Here is an 18,786-nt window from a genome sequence, read left to right on the forward strand (position 1 = left end):
GCCTCCCACCTGCCAAAACCAAGTGGTAAGTCATTTTCCCATGTTAAAACTCCATGCGACTTTGTTCTCACCTCTCATCTAGTGTGTTGTGCTTTGTTTTCAAGCAAAGAATGAGTTTGACCAAGAAACACAAAAGCTCTACAGGGGTGAGTAAGAATACACTAACTCAAGTGTCTACATAAAATGATCTGGGCTACACTGTCTATTAGTGTTTGCTCAGATGTGTGAATACCCCATATTGACATATGGGTCACTATAAGGAAGGATGGTATAAGGAAGATGGTCAGCTGTTGCCACAATAACTAAGAAGGCTCTGTCTACTATTTTCTATTAAACACTTCACCTCAGCAAAAGCAGTAAGATTGAAATCTTATTTCTAAATAAGATCAATTCTAGGCAAAAAAAAAAAAAAAAGTGGTTAAAATCGTGGCCTTCTGCCATTTTTTTTGTCTGTGTCTCCTTTCTTTAGTCAACCCTAATGATACCATCACAAGAGACTCTAATCATACCACCACAATGGACTCTCACTGGGTACCCCTTGAAGATCATATCCAGCCAGGAGTCCACTTCCCCAAACCTTCCCTGCATCCTCCCTACACTCACTGAACTCGAAATCACTCCCTCACGGGTGACTTGTTTGCTAGTTTGATAAAAAGAAGTTCAGATGAAAGTTTACTAAAGACGAGCTCATGTTTTGTCCATTCACAATAACATACCATACACACTCCCAAGGTGTAACCCAGATAAGTGACTCATTGTATGTGGGCTTTGAATTACATGATAGCAACATCTCGTTTTAGCAATGTAAAGTCTTACTGTAGTATGATCTGTAGTTTCTATAATTCAGTCCTTTTAAACAAGAGCTCAAAGGCCATTACTGCTCCCTCTGCTGCTCTCCAAGGAGCAGGAACATTTAGTGTAAAAGGGAGACCTGTTTAGGCTCTGCCTTCTCAGATGTGGGATAAAGACCAGAGCCATACAGAATGGCTAAGATTTTGCCAATACTTCAGGAAATGAAAAAATGACAAGGGCAAAAATTGTTAAACCCCAACTCAGTAAGATCTAAAATCTTTAAAATGAGTTTGCAAAACTTTTGTACAACACATGGAAGAATCTATTTCACAAGACTTCTACAACAGTTAAGAAGGATGGTTAGGAAAAGATTACCTATTGGAGCAACTTTTTAATACCAATAAATTTAGTTTGCCTTTGTAGCAGATGCCTTCACGACCTTATACGAATTGTGATCTTTAAATGAACAAACATACACACCATTTGTATTGCTGTTCCCACAAACTTCTGTTTTGTTTAAGTTCTCGGTCTTACCATCCATAGTTTTATGCACCACAGTCCTTTTCACAAGCATGCCACAGCCACACAGGTTTAGGGAAGATTACTTATTCCCAGACAGGTCTATATCGCAGCCCCACCTAATCACGCCACTCAGCAAATACCTGGACTGACTACCTGAAGTCTAGACAGGCTTCCAAAGGGCAGCTGAGAAAATGCAAAATTGTTCTCAGTTAGCATACTGTAACTAAACCCACCATCTTCCTCCTGGGCTTATGAAAAAAAATGCCCTTTCTCCAACTGTATACCATTCCTGACTCTTAAATTAGTTTGTTTTTGGTAAGTAGGAGAAGAAATACGACCTGTTCTTAGTAATTAAATGTGAGTATTGTGCTATTACGTTTTTGAGGCAGATCTACAAACATTCCACCCTTTCATTTTTCTGAACAACACTATTAAGGTAGATATTATTCTTATTTTATAAGTGAGCCTTCCATCCCGCAGCTAGAGTTGAGGTTAGGGTTGGATCTTCGGATTCAGTACCTTTTCCATTATGTCCTTCCACTCTCCCTTATTCAAATGTTTGTTGTTCTCTACATATTTTGCTATATCAGTTTTAATTATAACATCTGAATAGAGGAAGGCACTCTGTTTCTCTTTCTACAGCACATAGCATAGTTTTAATCAATATTTCTAAATAAAATGTGTATGCGACTAAATCAGTGACATGATATTTCTTTTAGATAAGAAATATTTGTATAGATTACCCAGTGAAATTCATTGATGAGTTTTCAAGCAAAGGAAGCGAAAAGGAAATGGACCTATTCAGTGCTATCCAGAGGCAAGAACAAAATCTGTCTTAACTCTTTTGATCTTCATGGCAACACCATGAGTGGGTTATCATATTTTATATATGAGAAACCTGAGCTTCAAAGAAGTTAAGTGTCTTACCCAGTTCACGAAATACGTGGCAGAAATGGGATGTAAACTTAAGTCTGTCTGACTCCAAAGCTCATAGTCTTCCCACTAAGCCATCATACCTTTCTACAGGGTGGCCTCTCTGGCAAATTCTACCAGAAGGAAATTTACTTTGCACAAAAAATTCAGTCTAAGCCTATCCTGATTAAGAGGTCATGGTCTGTCCCTGTTCAGACAGTAAATTCCAGACAAAGTGCATGTGCACTGAGCACTAACTGTGTATATTTCATCCTGGAGATTCTCTGTAATAACAAGATTTCCTTTGGGGAAAGTTCAGTTCTTTAGCCACCCTGGCACAGTCTGGGATGACTCAGGTCAGACTACAAAGGCTCCAAACAATCCCTTCTAAACAAGATCTTAAGAATGTCAATGACTAAGGTACAATTGTTCTCAGATGACGTTGAGTGGGGGCCATGATCACTCTCAGTATGAAAAATTAAGTGATATGAGATGAGGAAAGTTAAGGTGAGGAGTTTTGCTGCTTTCAGTATCCAAAAAGAAATTTTTTAAAATGTGCCACCAGACTATAGCATAACCTGATAAACAGCAATCCTCTCTCAAATCTTACTTTTTCCTCTTTTCGTTGAAGAAAAATGAAAGATAAGACTTGAGTGAAGTTACCTTCTGAAGCCCTACAGGAAGTGTTTATTTTTTCTTATGTATAAAACCATAACTAGTATCCAAAATAACTTGATGTCCCCGTTAAGAATGAAAAAGACCACGGTAAACAGCTGGCGGGAGCTGATAGCACGTCGTACCATGTGCATTCTTTACCAGCCCCTTGAATTGCTCATTTCAAAAAGGAGAAAACATTTCCTGCCTCAGTGCATAACAGGGAAAGGTGAATGATCTGGAATAACCTCACAAGATTTAAACAGTTTGCCAAAGAACTTAAACAGAATTTGCTCAAAGCTTCAATCAACTGAACATTTGCCATACTATTTCAAAAATGTCTGCATTCAGAAGAAAGAAATGTCTGCATTCAAAAGAAAGAAAAATCCTCAACATGAGAGATATTCTCAGTAAGAAATCATTACAACCACTGAAAATGTTTTCATTGTTAATGAAAGCAGAAGTGATGATATCAGAACTTTTGGTGTTTCTCCAATTACCCTTACTCCTATCCAACTATAACTTTGTGAAAGCAAAGACTATAATTTACTAATGTATGGGATCTTTGTGGAATTTAACATATTTATGCATTTACTCCCTCAGCAAACAATGGTGCTTGACATTGTACAAACACTGGAGATACAAAGACATTTGATCTATAGATCAAATGTGTCTTGAGCATTTGCTGTGTTTCTGGCACTGAGCTAGAAAATGGGAACTGTGAACTAGACAGTCAACTGTCCTGTCTTCATGGAGCTATCAGTCCAGTTCAGTGGGTCATAATCCTGGCTGTGAATCAGAATCACCAGGGAGCTTTTGTAAATAGACCACTGACCATGCCTCACCTAGCACCTCTAAATCAAAGTCAAAACTGATTATTACAGTGTACTATGATAAACGTAATGACTGAGAAAATAAAGAGATATTTTGAGAGCACATAGAAAGTACCTACAACCCAGATTCAGGGCTAAGTAGAATGTTTTAAATGATGATTTATCAGTTAGCATAGGAAATAAAAGGAAATAAGGGAGATGGAAGCATTCTGGACAAAAGGAGTATGAGATTCAAAGGCAGAGAGGCCCATTTCTGGGGGAGTACAGTGATGTCACTGCTTCTGATGAAATATAGCATGCAAGGAGAGAAAGATCAACAAAGAGACAGGATAAGTATATAGGAGCCAGAGCAAGAAAACCCCAGATTTTCATGCTGAGGGGGAGGTATTTATTCCTGAAACAATTAAAGCTTTGGAGGAAATTTAAACAAGAAATGTATGTGATATTACCCATTATTTTACTTTCTTTACTCTCAGGCCACGGGCACGTATATTTTGCAGATCTAGAAGCAATAATACAGTAATCCCAAATTGAATCATCTCTTAATCCCTGGAGAAAATCAACATTTGATCCACTAAAGTGATCTGTCATTATTCCACTTAAATTCATGCCCAGCTTTCTCTATTTCCCTTCCAGCAAAACCAGTCATTTGTCTTGCTCCTAAGACTTTCTCAAGCCCAATCCCTGAGTGATGCTGGGGACACTTAACACCCTTGTTCCAGGAAGAGGAGAAAGCACTGGGGTATGGAAAGAATAATTTGAGCTTTGTGCACAGTCCTCCAGTGGAAAGGGAAACTAAGTATCCCAAAGTTGTTTTTAAAGCATTTTGTCAGCTTGCTTACCTGATAAGGCAAGAAAGTGGATCATTTATTTTCCTGGGAAATGATGGTAATTTAAACTTTTCCTTCAGAGTGTCCTATAATTGCCTTCTGGGTTTCATGAAGCCCAAGACATGCTTTTGTTACTTATATCCCCTTATTTTTCCCCACTATTCATAAAGCAATGAAAAACAGTTCTTACAAATAAGGGAAAATTCAAGTACAGTACCTGTTTGTTGACTCGGTATTTTGATTTGATTTAAAAATCAATAATTTATTTTAACTAAATGACAGACATTTTATTCCTATGTACAAAGAACTCAGAAATTCCACCCTACCTCCCACATCCCGTTTGGTCACAAGAGAGATAATGGCCGCATTGACAAGAACTATTTCCAGTTCCTGTCAAGGGTCATTTCAGAAAGAAAGCTCAAGCAAAAGCCTCACACTATTATTTTTATTTTAGAACATTTAAAAATAAATAACTAGTTATTGGTCTCAAGGGTCTTCTTGTTTCTGCAAATGAAAATCTTGGGAGAAAGTAGTTTTATGCTGGTGAAGCACCAAGTTGGTCAGGTTAAAAGGGACCAAAGAGAACAGCCCAAACCTAAATCCTGCTCCTCTGGAGCTACAAGTCAGATGCTGTTTTTTTTTTTTTTTTTTTCCCCATTTGGTTTTCCCATAGTGGCCTTATGAGGTTGATCATATGAGATGAATATTCACATGAGACAAATTTAGGTTTTAACTTCCTTTTAAGAGGAGCCAGACAACAGCATGCCACATCCTTTGACATCAGTACTAATAGCAGATACGAGTTGATGCCTTACTCTGTTCTAGGCACCATGCCACATGTTTTACATGCCTCTTTTTATTTAGCTTATACAATAACCCCGTCCCAAGAGCCTTATGTACATCCCACTCTTAGGAAAACAGACACAGCCAATAAATGGCACAAAAGAGATTAGAATCCATTTTTTAGACACAAAAATTGAGAACTCACAACCACTATGTATTTGTTTCTCTGTCATTAAACTGATTTTCCATGCAAATCACTGTCGTTCAGTATTCATATGATGCATATGTGACAAAGGCCCCAAGTAATGAACTGCTGCTCTCTGACTCATTACATACACATTTGTGGTCTTTACGGATCACAAAGCTGCAAAGATGAACAGTATTTACATCTTCAGTGAGACTCTAGCAGTTGACCATGAGCCAGCTGCAGGTCACCTGGCCTTGCAAAACAATTCAAAGTCATAGGCTCATGTAGCTCTTTCCAGCCAGGAAATGGAAATAGAGTATTATTGATGATGTATTTGTTTTAGATTTGTTAGCCCTGAGATAGATTAATTGTCTGCTGAAATATTTATTCTTTTCTTCCTTGATAGTATCATTCCTGCTACTCTTGATACAGTTAGCATATTACCACTGAAAATTACTTTTTGTTCTCTGAATTTTTATCTTCTGCTATTCTAACCCAGTGATTAAAAAAAGTAAAAAACAAAACTGTCATGTTTTTCATTCTATTGTGCATTCTCTGACATTTCTAGTTCAAATCAATGTTGGCAATCATTCTTAATAGCCTCAATAATAATCCTTATTCAAGGATTGAGAAAATGATGTGTGGAATCAGAAAATTAATGCTTACTATGCATAGTTGTTAAAAGGATTAAATATAAGATATCTGAGGGCCAAGAATTTTACATGTTCAAAATAAATGACGCTTTACAAATGACAATACTTATTGTCCTATCCTTAAAGGCTGTTTTAAAACGATTTTCTTTTAAGAAGTAGATTTTTAAAATTAAACAATGTCAAAACATTAGTGTCCAGTACACTAATAAAATCCTTTAAGCAGGAACCTTAAGTGATAGCTTTATCTCTCTCATATTCATCTAGTCCAGTCCTGATAAACATCACAAGAAACAAGTGGGTATAGAGTTTTAAAAATATAATTAAAAGCCTCTTTTTATGCAAATATTTTTGTGGCTATGAATTCCATGAAGATAGCTTTTAAAACTTCATTTTTTTTCTTGCATCATTTCTGACAATTGTGTGTAAAATCTTTTACATCATCATCACGAGATTGCCAGCAAATGTTCATGAACATCACGGTGGCCTTGACTATGAACTTCAACTGGGTGAAGAGGTGTCATGGTATCATGGTCATGACACATGAATGGAAATCACACTTGAGTCTGAATTCTAGCTCTGACATATAAAGTGGTTTGATCTTCCTGAACGGTTTCCTTATCCATATGTGGTAAATATGATAGCTATAGTTGCCAGTATTAAGGACAATGATGCTGATGAAGGTGTATACATAGTAGGTGCTCAATAAATGTGTTTTTTCCTCTCACCTCCCCGCTTGTCTTGTTCACCTATTATTTGCACCTATTAGGTTAATTTGATTGAATCAATATTGTATAAATATACGAGGTAATAACACTTTACAAAATCCAGCTAAGCACAATAACCTTTTATATAAGTAAGAAAATATGCTTCTTCTCACTTTATTTTCCAACAGGTCTATGAGGGCAGATATGCACACATACATCTGTGGACACACATCATAGACACACGCTGACATACAAATTGCTTAATCTTGTTCCAGTTAATAACAAAAAGCAGACCCTGGCAGCAGCACTACAAACACACTTTTGTTTAGTGCTCCCCAATGCCCCAGATAGCTGAGTGAAATACTTTATGGTTTAGTTGCTGCTGGACAGCAAAGCCATTTCCGGTGTTGCAGTAGGAACTGCAGTTTTCCAGTGGGCATATAATCAGCCATGTCAGAAAAGAAGAAGCCTTTATCTAACTTACAATTCAAAAGACCTTGTGATATCCTCCTGAGGTCAATATCTGGTTACATGATTCCCAACAGAAATATAATAATAATGATTAAGAAAGCAACGTACAATGTACAAGAATCGCCAAATTTCATAGGCCACTCCAGACCCATTCTGCTTTCTGTGGGAAAAAACGAAAACAAAGTAAATTCTTTTATATCTTTCTCAGACAGGAAACTTCATGATGACAAAGTTAAAAAAAAATGGTAAGGAAAAAGCAAAACAAGAAATTTCAGTGATGCAACTTATTTATTCTTAAATCTATTTCCCCGATCTACTGTTACACTGGAAACCATTAGCAGGTGCCTTAAATTTCCAAGAGTTTTGAATGTGTGAATCTTGTTAGGTTGCCAAATAATTACCTTTGTTTATTAATTACCAGTTTCAGGACCTTTAGCAATAAATTTTGCAGTTAATGAAGAACCCCTTACTGCACACACACACACACACACACACACACACACCCCTGGGGGACCTTTTACAGCCTGAGGCTATTAATAGGCAGATAGTCTCTGTTTTATGAGACTCTGCCACCAAATTGATGATGTTGACCCACTGCTCTTTCATATTACGCTAGTAAGTACTTGAAATGGAAATCTTGGGATCGTAGATGAAACATCACAAGGTAAAAACATTGCCAGGTTAAAAACTTCATGTGTCTCAATTAGAAATTATTCTGCTTGGTTCATATTTTCCATTTGAAACTTTTTATTTTAAGGAGTCCTGGTTTCTCTCAGGTTTTGCTCAGGAGGCTAAAATGTTACGTCTAACAGAAAGCTGCTTTCAGTCTTCTTCCTTTCTGTTTCACAGTTGAAACAGAGAATTTACATTGTGAGGCATATCCAGGCCTTCCCCTGAAGATAAACAAAATGTTGAATTCTCCAAAAGTTGACTATGTGATCTATGCCACTGGAGGCAAACTATAAGTAATATATTACAATTACATGTTGAATCCACTTAAGAGAGAATGAAAAGTATAATTAAACAGCTTGAGAGGATTTTAAAAAATATTGTCTATTCCCTAACGAAAATTTAGCCCAGACCACAAGTCATTATTACTTCAAACATCAAGGACTTGAAGATTAAGTCCCCCTTCTGTTGACAGAGAGGTCTTCTCACAGCGGAACCGAGAATGTTGGTAGGGAAATGTACACAGTAATTTCCTATACTGCAAATAACTCAGTAGGGAAAGAGTTTGTCCCAACATGATCACCATTATATTTTTTTTAAGAAGAGCAAAAAATATTAATAAAATAGTTAAATAAAAATGGAGTGCCTCAAATTATCAGGATTGTTTGAGAAACTTGATGGTGTAATATTTTACATAAAGAATCAGTTTGCATTTTGGGGGCCTTTTCAAAGACTGAATTAGTTTTCCCTTTATTTCATGTCATGCCACCCTATCTTTATTTAAGGTACTTAACCAACCTTTATCTCATTGATCACTTTAGAGACCAGCAATTGGGGCTGGGCTTAGCTGAGGAGTTCTGCTCAGAGCTAGACTCACTTATGCATCTGCAATCAGCTTCTGGTGGTCAAGTGCTGGCTGGTCAAGGACGGCATGGTGGGCAGAGTAGTGACCACTCTTATCCTCTACACACACACACACACACAGTCCACATTCTAATCCCTGGAATCTGTGGATATACTACCTTACATGGCAAAGGTGAGTTAAAATTGCAGATGAGATTAAGGTTGCTAATCAATTGATCTGAAAATAACATTACTCTGGATTATTTGGGTAGACTCAGTGCAATAATAAGCATCCTTAGAAGTGCCAGAGAGAGTCAGAAGACGACAGAGTGATATGATGTGAGAAAGACTCCACCTGCTTCTGCTGGCTTTGAAGAGAAAGGAAGGGGTTATGAAATCAAGGAATGTGAGCAGCCTATAGAAGCTAGAAAAGGTTAAAAAATAAAACAAGGATTCTCCCCTAGAACCTCCCTCTGAAAAAGAACACAACCCAGGTGATACATGATTTTAGACTAGACTAACACAGACTAACTGAACTAGATCTTATTCCTTTCTATCTAATTGTGTTTTTCATTCTATTGTGCATTCTCTGACATTTCTAGTTCAAATCAATGTTGGCAATCATTCTTAATAGCTACAAAAACACAATTAGATAGAAGGAATAAGATCTAGTGTTCAGTGCACAATAAGGCAGCTATAGTTAAAAATAATTTGTGTATATTTCAAAATAAATATAGGAGGAGTGGAATTTGAGTTTCCTAACACAAAAAAAAGATATATATTTGAGGTGATAGATATCCAATTATGCTGATTGGATCACTATACTTTATTTGCTTTTATCAAAATATCACATGTACTCCATTAACATTTTCAACTATTATGTATCCGTGAAAATTTTTTAAAAATAAAAAGAAAGGAAAAATTTATTTTGAAAAAGTAAAAAGAAACAGGTGAAATCAATTTTAATATCATATTTTTATGTAACCCAAAATATCTAAATAAATATTATCATTTAACATGTAATCAGCATGAAAATACTGATGAGATGTTTGACATTGTTTTTCCCAAGTTCAGTCTTCAAAATCCAGTGTGCGTTATATGCTTCTAGCACATCTCAACTTGCATCAGACTCATTTCAAGTGCTCAATAGTCCCATGTAGCTAGTGGCTAGACAGAGTGTAAAAGATTCAAGGAAAGCTGCAGGCAAAATTATAGGTTTGTCCTAAATGCTCTTCTCTCTTTTCTCGATTTAGACATCTTCCTGCTTCCCATTTCAGGCCCCCCAGTGTTTTGCTGTCCATACTCTGGTTCCAGGAAAGCAGAAGAGCTCATGGTGTGGAAGTGCATTCTGATTCAGACAGCCCTGGATGTGAAATCCAAAATACTATTTACTAGACTTTGTAACATAAAGTAATCTGAGCTTCAGATTGCTCATCAATACCTATCTCACTACTCATCACAGAGTTTTTTTAAAGTCCAAGTGCACTGATAGACAGAAAGGCGTTTAGCACAGTGCTTGGCACAATAAAGGCACTATAAAGAAGCTACTACTAGTTTTGCATTTTAAATCATGTCTGCCAGATGAAAACAATGCCCAGTATTAAAAACTGGATTGCTGGCCAGGTGCGGTGGCTCAGGCCTATAATCCCAGCACTTTGGGAGGCCAAGGTGTGTGGATCACGAGGTCAGGAGATCGAGATCATCCTGGCTAACACGGTGAAACCCCGTCTCTACTAAAAAAAAAAAATACAAAAAGATTAGCCAGATGTGGTGGCTGGAGCCTGTAGTCCCAGCTACTGGGGAGGCTGAGGCAGGAGAATGGCCTGAACCTGGGAGGCGGAGCTTGCAGTGAGCCGAGATCACATCACTGCACTCCAGGCTGGGTGACAGAGCGAGACTCTGTCTCAAAACAAAACAAAACAAAACAACAACAACAGCAAACTGGATTGCTTTTGGAGTTTCAGGAACCAGTCACAAGCTCTAGAGGGTATTCATTCAGGGGAGGAGAATGAATCAGGGATTTAAACAGATGATGAAGGAAAGGTGTGCTAGAGAGCAAGATTTCCTGTGAGATTCCTGACACTCCTATATTCTTCTCTCCTGATGGTATAAAAGGAAAACTAAGAAATCGTATTTTGCTGGGCATGGTGGCTTGCGCCTGTAATCCCAGCATTTTGGGAGGTCAAAGCAGGCAGATTGCTTGAGTCCAGGAGTTTGAGACCAGCCTGGGCAACATGGCAAAACCCTGTTTCTACAAAAAATAAAGAAATTAATCAGGCATGATGGTGTTTGCTTGTGGTTCCACCTACTTGGGAGGCTGAGGTGGGGGAATCACTTCAACCTGAGAAAGTTGAGACTGCTGTGAGATGTGATCCTGCCACTGCACTCCAGCCTGCTGACAGAATGAGACACCTTGTCTCATTAAAAAAAAAAAAAAAATCATTTTTCGAGACTGCATTCAAGATAAAATCATTTCCAGTTATTCTATTATGGTAACATTTTAAAAATCAGAATATGAATGTGGAGTAAACCGTAAATTTGGTTTTCATTTTTCTTTCAAGCCAAGAAGCAACTGATTTTCCAAAACTGGACAAACTGTAATATGCTTAAATATGGAAATGAAAATTGGGACAAAGGACAAATTCATTGATGATTTACAGTTGTTTGGAGCCCTTACAGTTTTTCCCACAAGCTAGACAAATCTAAATACAGTTACATGATACCAGCATAGTTCATACTGTCTTAGTGAATCACTGCCCCTCCAAAATGAAGACAAATATACAATTATTAACTTCCCAGAAACTTAACAAAATGTTGGCAAATTCAATGAAATATTCACTTTGTGAGTCAGTCAGGGTGTTCTCTGATATTTCCAAGGCGTACAGAAGTAGCAGCAAGCATATTGTCTTTGGCCTTCAGCCCATGTGACTGGGCACCATGCAGGTATCTGACAAATGAGAGAGGACACAGATGAGGAGTAGGCAAGATGTGCTCATGAGCTAACTGGGTGGTTGGTTGGGCACTGGAACATCCGTTAAGTCACCAGGTGTATTAGTCTCCTTAGGCTGCTATAAGAAAGTACCACAAACTTGGTGGCTTTAAAACAACAGGAATTTATTGTCTTACAGCTTTGGATGCTAGAAGGTACAAAACCAGGGTATCAGCTTAGGTATAGGCACCCTCTGAAACCTATAGGATAATCCTTCCTCGCCTCTTCTTAGCTTCTGGTGGCTTGCGGCTGCATAACTCCAATCTCTGCCTTTGTCATCACACGACATTCTCCCTGTGTATATTTTCACACGGCTGTCTTCTTATAAGGACTCCAGTCATATTGAATTAGGAACCAATCCTACTCAAGCATGGCCTTTTCTAAACTACAGGCATACCTCAAGGATACTGAGGGTTTGATTCCAGACCACTACAATAAAGTGAATATTGCAATAAAACAAGTCACACAATTTTTGGGGTTTCCTGGTGCATATAAAAGTTATGTTTGCACTATGCTGTAGTCTATTAAGTATGCAATAGCACTATTTCTAAGAAAACCAATGTACATACTTTAATTTAAAAAAATTGCTAAAAAGTGCTTATGATCATCTGAGACTTCAGCGAGTGGTCTTTTTGCTGGTGGAGGGTCTTGCCTCTGTGTTGATGGATGCTGACTGATTAGGGCAGTGGTTGCTGAAGATTGGAGTGACTGTGGTAATTTCTCAAAATAAGACAGCAATGAAGTTTGCTTCATCAATAACCTGCACACCAAGTTTGTCACTGTTCATGAAAGACTTCTCTGCAGCATGGGATGCTGTTTGATAGTATTTAGCCACAGTAGAACTTTCAAAATTGGAGTCAGTCCTCTCAAACCCTACCACAGCTTTATCAACTGAGTTTATGTAATATTCTAAATCCCTTATTGTCATTTCAACAATGTTCACACCGTCTTCACTAGGAGTAAATTCCATCTCAAGAAACTACTTTCTTTGCTCATCCATAAGAAGCAACTCCTCATCCATTAAAGTTTTATCATGAGATTGCAGCAATTCAGTTACATATTCAGGCTCCACTTCCAATTCCAGTTATTTTGCTATTTCCATTACATCTGCAGTTAGTTATTTCGTCTACTGTAGTCTTTAATCTTTCAAAGTCATCTATGAGGGTTGGAACCAACTTCTTCCAAACTCCTGTTACTGTTGATATTTTGACCTTTTCTCATGAATCATGAACGTTCTAAATGGTGTCTAAAATGAATTCATTCCAGAGGTTTGCAATTTACATTTTCCAGATCCATCAGAGGAATCACTATGGCAGCTATTGCCTTACAAAATGAATATCTTAAATATTAAGACTCAAAAGTCAATATTACTCCTTGATCCATCAGCTGCAAAATGGATGTTGTTAGCAGGCATGAAAACAACATTAATCTTGTACATCTCCGTCAGAGCTCTTGGGTGATCAGGTGCATTCTCAATAAGCAGTAATATTTTGAAATATTTTGAAAGAAATTTTTTTTTCCTGGGTAGTAGTTAAAATATTCAGTAAACTATGTTGTGTGAACATTGCACTATGATCTAAGTTTTATCATTCAAGTTATAGAACACAAGTAGAGTACACTTAGCATAATTCACAAGGGCCCCAGGGTTTTCAGAATGGTAAATGAGTACTGGCTTCAACTTCAAGTCACCAGATTCATAATTCCCTAATGAGAGAGTCAGATTGCCCCTTGATGTTTTGAAGCCAGGTACTGACTTCTCTTCTCTAGCTATGAAAGTACAAAATGGTATCTTCTTCCAATGGAAAGCTGTTTCCTTTACATTTAAAATCTGTTGTCTAGTGTAGCCACCTTCATCAATGATCTTAGCTAGATCTTCTGGATAACCTGCTGCAGCTTCTACATTAGCACTTGCTGCTGCACCTTGCACTTTTATGTTACAGGGACAGCTTCTTTCTTTAAATCTTATGAACCAACCTCTGCTAGTTTCCAAATTTTCTTCTGCAGCTTCTTCACCTTTCTCAGCCTTCATAGAATTGAAGAGAGTTAGGACCTTGCTCTGAATTAGGCTTTGGCTTAAAAGAAGGTTGTGGCTGGTTTGATCATCTATCCAGACCACTAAAACTTTCTCCATATCATCAATAAGGCTTTTTCACTGTCTTATCTTTCATGGGTTCACGGGAGTAGAACCTTCAATTTCCTTCAATAATTTTTCTTTTGCATTCACAACTTTTTTCACTGTTCGGCAGAAGAGGCCTAGCTCTTGGCCTCTCTTGGCTTTGTACATGCCTTCCTCATTTAGCTTAATTATTTCTAGCTTTTGATCGAAGGTGACAGATATGAGACTCTTCCTTTCACTTGAACACTTAGAAGCCACTGTAGTATTATTAATTGGCCTAGTTTTGATATTGTTGTGTCTCAGGGAATCAGGAGGCCCAAGGAGAGGGAGAGAGATGGGGAGCTGGTCATTGGAGCAGTCAGAATACACAAGATTTATTGATTAAGTTTGCCCTGTTATATGGGCATGGTTTGTGGCACTCCAAAATGATTACAGTGGCAACATCAAAGGTCACTGATGACAGATCACCATAACAAATATAATAACAATGAAAAAATTTTAAAATATTGCAAGAATTACCAAAATGTGAAACAGATATGAAATGAGCAGATGTATTTGGAAAAAATGGTCGATATACTTGCTTTATCGCAGGGTTGCCGCAAACTTTCAATTTGAAAAAAATGCCCTATCTGTGAAGTTCAATAAAGCACAGGTCAATAAAACAAAGTATGTCTGCAATTATATCTGCAATGTCCCTATCTCCAAATAAGGCCACACTTTGAGGTACTGGGGATTAGAACATATATGTGTGTGTGTATATATATATATATATATGAGAGGGGACATGATCCCACCTACAATCCCACAATCCCACTGGGATTTGAAAAAATGGTTGAGAGACAATATTGTATAGTGGTTAAAACATGGACTCTCATGCTTATCAGCTTGGATGAACACAGGTGAATTCCAGTCCTAGGTTCGCTGCTTAGCTGTGTGACTTCAAGCAAGTTCCTTTAATCCAGGTGCCTCCATTTTGTCTAACTATGCAATGGAGGTCACAGTAGTAACTAACTTACAAAGCTACGGTGAGGATGAAGTAAATATATAAAATGCTAAACAGTGCCTACCATATAGGAATATTATAAAAGTGGTTGCTATTTATTATTATTATTTTTCTTGTGTATTGCAACATAGCTACTCACAACTATTCCTATCCAAATTTGAAGTTCTATTCTTCACAGAGGCAGCTATGCTACTATTATGTTTTGTCTTGTTTTTGATCTTTATTGTATAGTTATTTTTCTTTTGAAATTAAATGACTCTCCTGTCTCTTCTGCTTAGGGCATGTAAACAGATAAACTTTCTGAAGAGGAATTTGGCCATGCATATCAAAAGCTATAAAAAAAAATGTTTACAGCGTTGGATTCAGGCATTTTATTTCTATGAATTTATGCTAAATAGATAATCTGAGGACAAAATTCTGGTACTTGGGTGTTTTTAAAACTAATAGTCATGATTATAATAAAAAGTTATAAAAAAACTATTTTTGTAATAATTGACTTGAAAATCATGATAGCTTAATGTGATTAAATATTATTCCATTTTTAATTTTTATTTGAGATCATCTTTAACAAAAAACTATATTAACCATATATTGTTGAATAAAATAGGGACGAAACACTGCCTAAAGCAGCAATGCTCGACAGACTTTCTGCAGTGATGACGATGTTTTATATTCATGATGCCTAAAACAGTAATCACTAGACATGTGGTAAACAAACACATGGCTGAAGCACTAAAGAACTTTGTTTTAAACTTTATTTTGTCGAGGCGCAGTGCCTCATGCCTGTAATCCTAGCACTTTGGGAGGCCGAGGTGGGTGAATCACGAGGTCAGGAGATCAAGACCATCCTGGCCAACATGGTAAAATCTGTCTCTACTAAAAATATAAAAATTAGCTAGGTATGGTGGCACGTGCCTGTAATCCCAGCTACTCGGGAGGCTGAGGCAGGAGAATCATTTGAACCTGGGAGGCAGAGGTTGCAGTGATCCGAGACTGTGCCATTGCACTACAGCCTGGGTAACAGAGTGAGACTCCATCTCAAAAAACAAAAACAACAACAAAAAAGCTCCCCCCACACCGAAAAAAAAAATCACTTTATTTCATGTTTATTATTCATTTAAATTTAAATAGTCAGATGTGTCTCATGACCATACCATAATAAACAGTGACGGTCTGTGGTGTCTTTTGTTTGTTGATTCCTCTGCCCCTTTCTCTTCACTTTCCTTTAAAGCCTCACCTTTCTCTGTGGCTCCCTCCAGACTCCACCCTGCCAGTGATGGTCACTATTCTCTATTTTTTTACTAAGCATCACAGATAACCAACCTAATAAATGAATCTATTTCAAAGCATAATGATACTTAATGTGCTAGTAAATTTGTAAGTACTTGGAATTTAAACAAAATTTGACCTACTGCCAAAATAGTCTCAAGAAAATTTCATGCATGCAACTGAATATGGGGACAGTAAATTAAGCTATTTTTGAAAATCCAAAAGAAGACTTTATTTATTTTATTTCATTTTATTTTATTTTTGTTTTGAGATAGAGTCGCTCTGTTGCCCAGGCTGGAGTGCAATGGCGCAATCTCAGTTCACTATAATCTCCGCCTCCTGGGTTCAAGCAATTCTCCTGCCTCAGCCTCCTGAGTAGCTGGGATTATAGACACGTGTCACCACACCTAGCTAATTTTTGTATTTTTAGTAGAGACAGGGTTTCACTATGTTGGTCAGGCTGTTCTAGAATTCCTGACCTCGTGATCTGCCCTCCACGGCCTCCCAAAGTGCTGGGATTACAGATGGGAGCCACTGTGCCCAGCCCTTACATTTTTAAATATCCAGTATTTCCCTGAGGACAAGTCATTCCACATATTTAGTGAGGACACTGAAGTGCTGAAATATGAAGAAAGAATGGAGCAACTGTAGCTTTGCTGAATTTGTTTATTAGCTCTAGTGGCCTTGTTGTGGATTCTGTAGGAGTTCTACATATAGGATCAAGTCATCTATGAATACAGATAGTTTTACTTCTTCCTTTCCCGTTTGAATCCTTTCATTTCTTTTTCTCATCTAATTGCTCTGGCTAGAACTTCCAGAACTACACTGGATAGCAGTGATAACATTAGGGCCCTGTTCTGTTCCTGATTTTATAGGGAAAGTTTTAAGATTTTTGCTATTGAGTATGATATTAGCTGTGGGGTTTTAAAAAATAAATACCCTTTACCATGTTGAGGAAGTTCCTTTATATTCCTAGTTTTCTCAGAGTTTCTTTATTTTTATTTTTTTTTAATAATAAAAGGGTGTTGCACTTTGACAATGTGAATTATTTCCAGGTCATTAACATTCTGCAAACAGCACCTAGCATTGAGCTTTGCACAGTCAATAATTTAATAAGTGTTTGCTGAGTTAGACTGATTGAAAACAGCAAACACCAAAAACCTGGAATCACACGTTAAGAGACATTCTTTGAATAAATTATCCTTAGACATTTATTTGGAAAGGTTGGCTTTTTTTTCAATCCAACACAAGCCATAGAATTCCCATAAAAGTAAAAAAAAAAAAAAATAGAGATGATCTCTTACACTAAAAAAATTTTAAATTATGAGAATGGTTAACTCTAACACCTAGTACCATTAGCAAATATAATTAAGAACACTCTGAATTTAAACAGGCTCAGTCATATGAGGGGAAGCCTATCTCAGGCCTTCTATAGAGAGGAACATTTGCAGTCTCCGTAGACTATGCCAAATATAGAAGGTTCCTTGACAGTTTGATGTCAAATGTGAATATCTAAGGGTTTCCTCTAATTAGATCACATGACATATATTTTTAAAGTCTATCAACAGCCGAGTTGCATTTTGCAATGGGACTCTGTGGCTTCCACTAGAAGTCTATATTTTTCCTCCTGGGTGCATCTGTGGTCTCTCTTGCTAGGTAGGATGGCCTCAGGTATGCTATTTTCCTTTCAGGCATCTTAACTGGACCTTGCTGATGAAAAAAAAGAAAAATTCACAGGGAACATGCAGTACAAAATAATATTTGTCACTGATGTGGTAGAAATAGAAAATTACACAAACAATTTGGGAATTATAGGTTCATCACCGCTGGGGTAAAAAGTTATAGACCATTTCTCACCTTCAATTATCCATTGGTTCCCTGTTGTGCCTAAGCCAAATACTTGGTTTCTTTGCATGCTTCTCTAACTTCTACTCACCAAGATCTAACACTCAAGAAGGCCAGCCAGGAATGACACTGGCCAGGTTCTTGGTGAATACCTTTGAGGGCAATAATATATGTTTACATGTAACTCATAATTAATCACTAAACTTCCTCTTGGAAAAAAACACATGTTTGGGGGTATATTTTACTGTCTGAGGGGCAAGAAATAATAGGATGGGAAGAGAGAAGCAGCAAAGTAAGGGGGGATGATTGAAAACATTTGACTTGGCTCAAAATAAAAGTACATATTTCACACATATTTTTAAACCAACCCCAAAAGACAGCCTGACTTCGAACATGCTGAACAGGAAGCCATTTACTGTTGGAATGCTTGCTGAGGCCATCCAAAACACACACGTTTTTAATACCTCTGGGCTATCTAAAAAGGGTTAGGGTGAAAATATTTAATTTATACGTGCAATCCAGCTTCCTGTTTTATTTTTTTCCTCCTTGCCAACTCTGTTTTTCAAACTTTGTGAAAAATGATAGGAAACCCATTTCATTTTTCTCCCCGCCCTTTATTGACCCAGCTGTAAATCCTGCCTCAATTTATAGGTCAGACCTGGCTGGAAGACCAAAGAAAGAGAGAAAGGTAAAGGCGGATGTTAAACTCTT

Source organism: Trachypithecus francoisi, unplaced genomic scaffold (genome assembly GCF_009764315.1).
Source record: "Trachypithecus francoisi isolate TF-2019V2 unplaced genomic scaffold, Tfra_2.0 Lachesis_group15, whole genome shotgun sequence".
Taxonomy (NCBI): Eukaryota; Metazoa; Chordata; class Mammalia; order Primates; family Cercopithecidae; genus Trachypithecus; species Trachypithecus francoisi.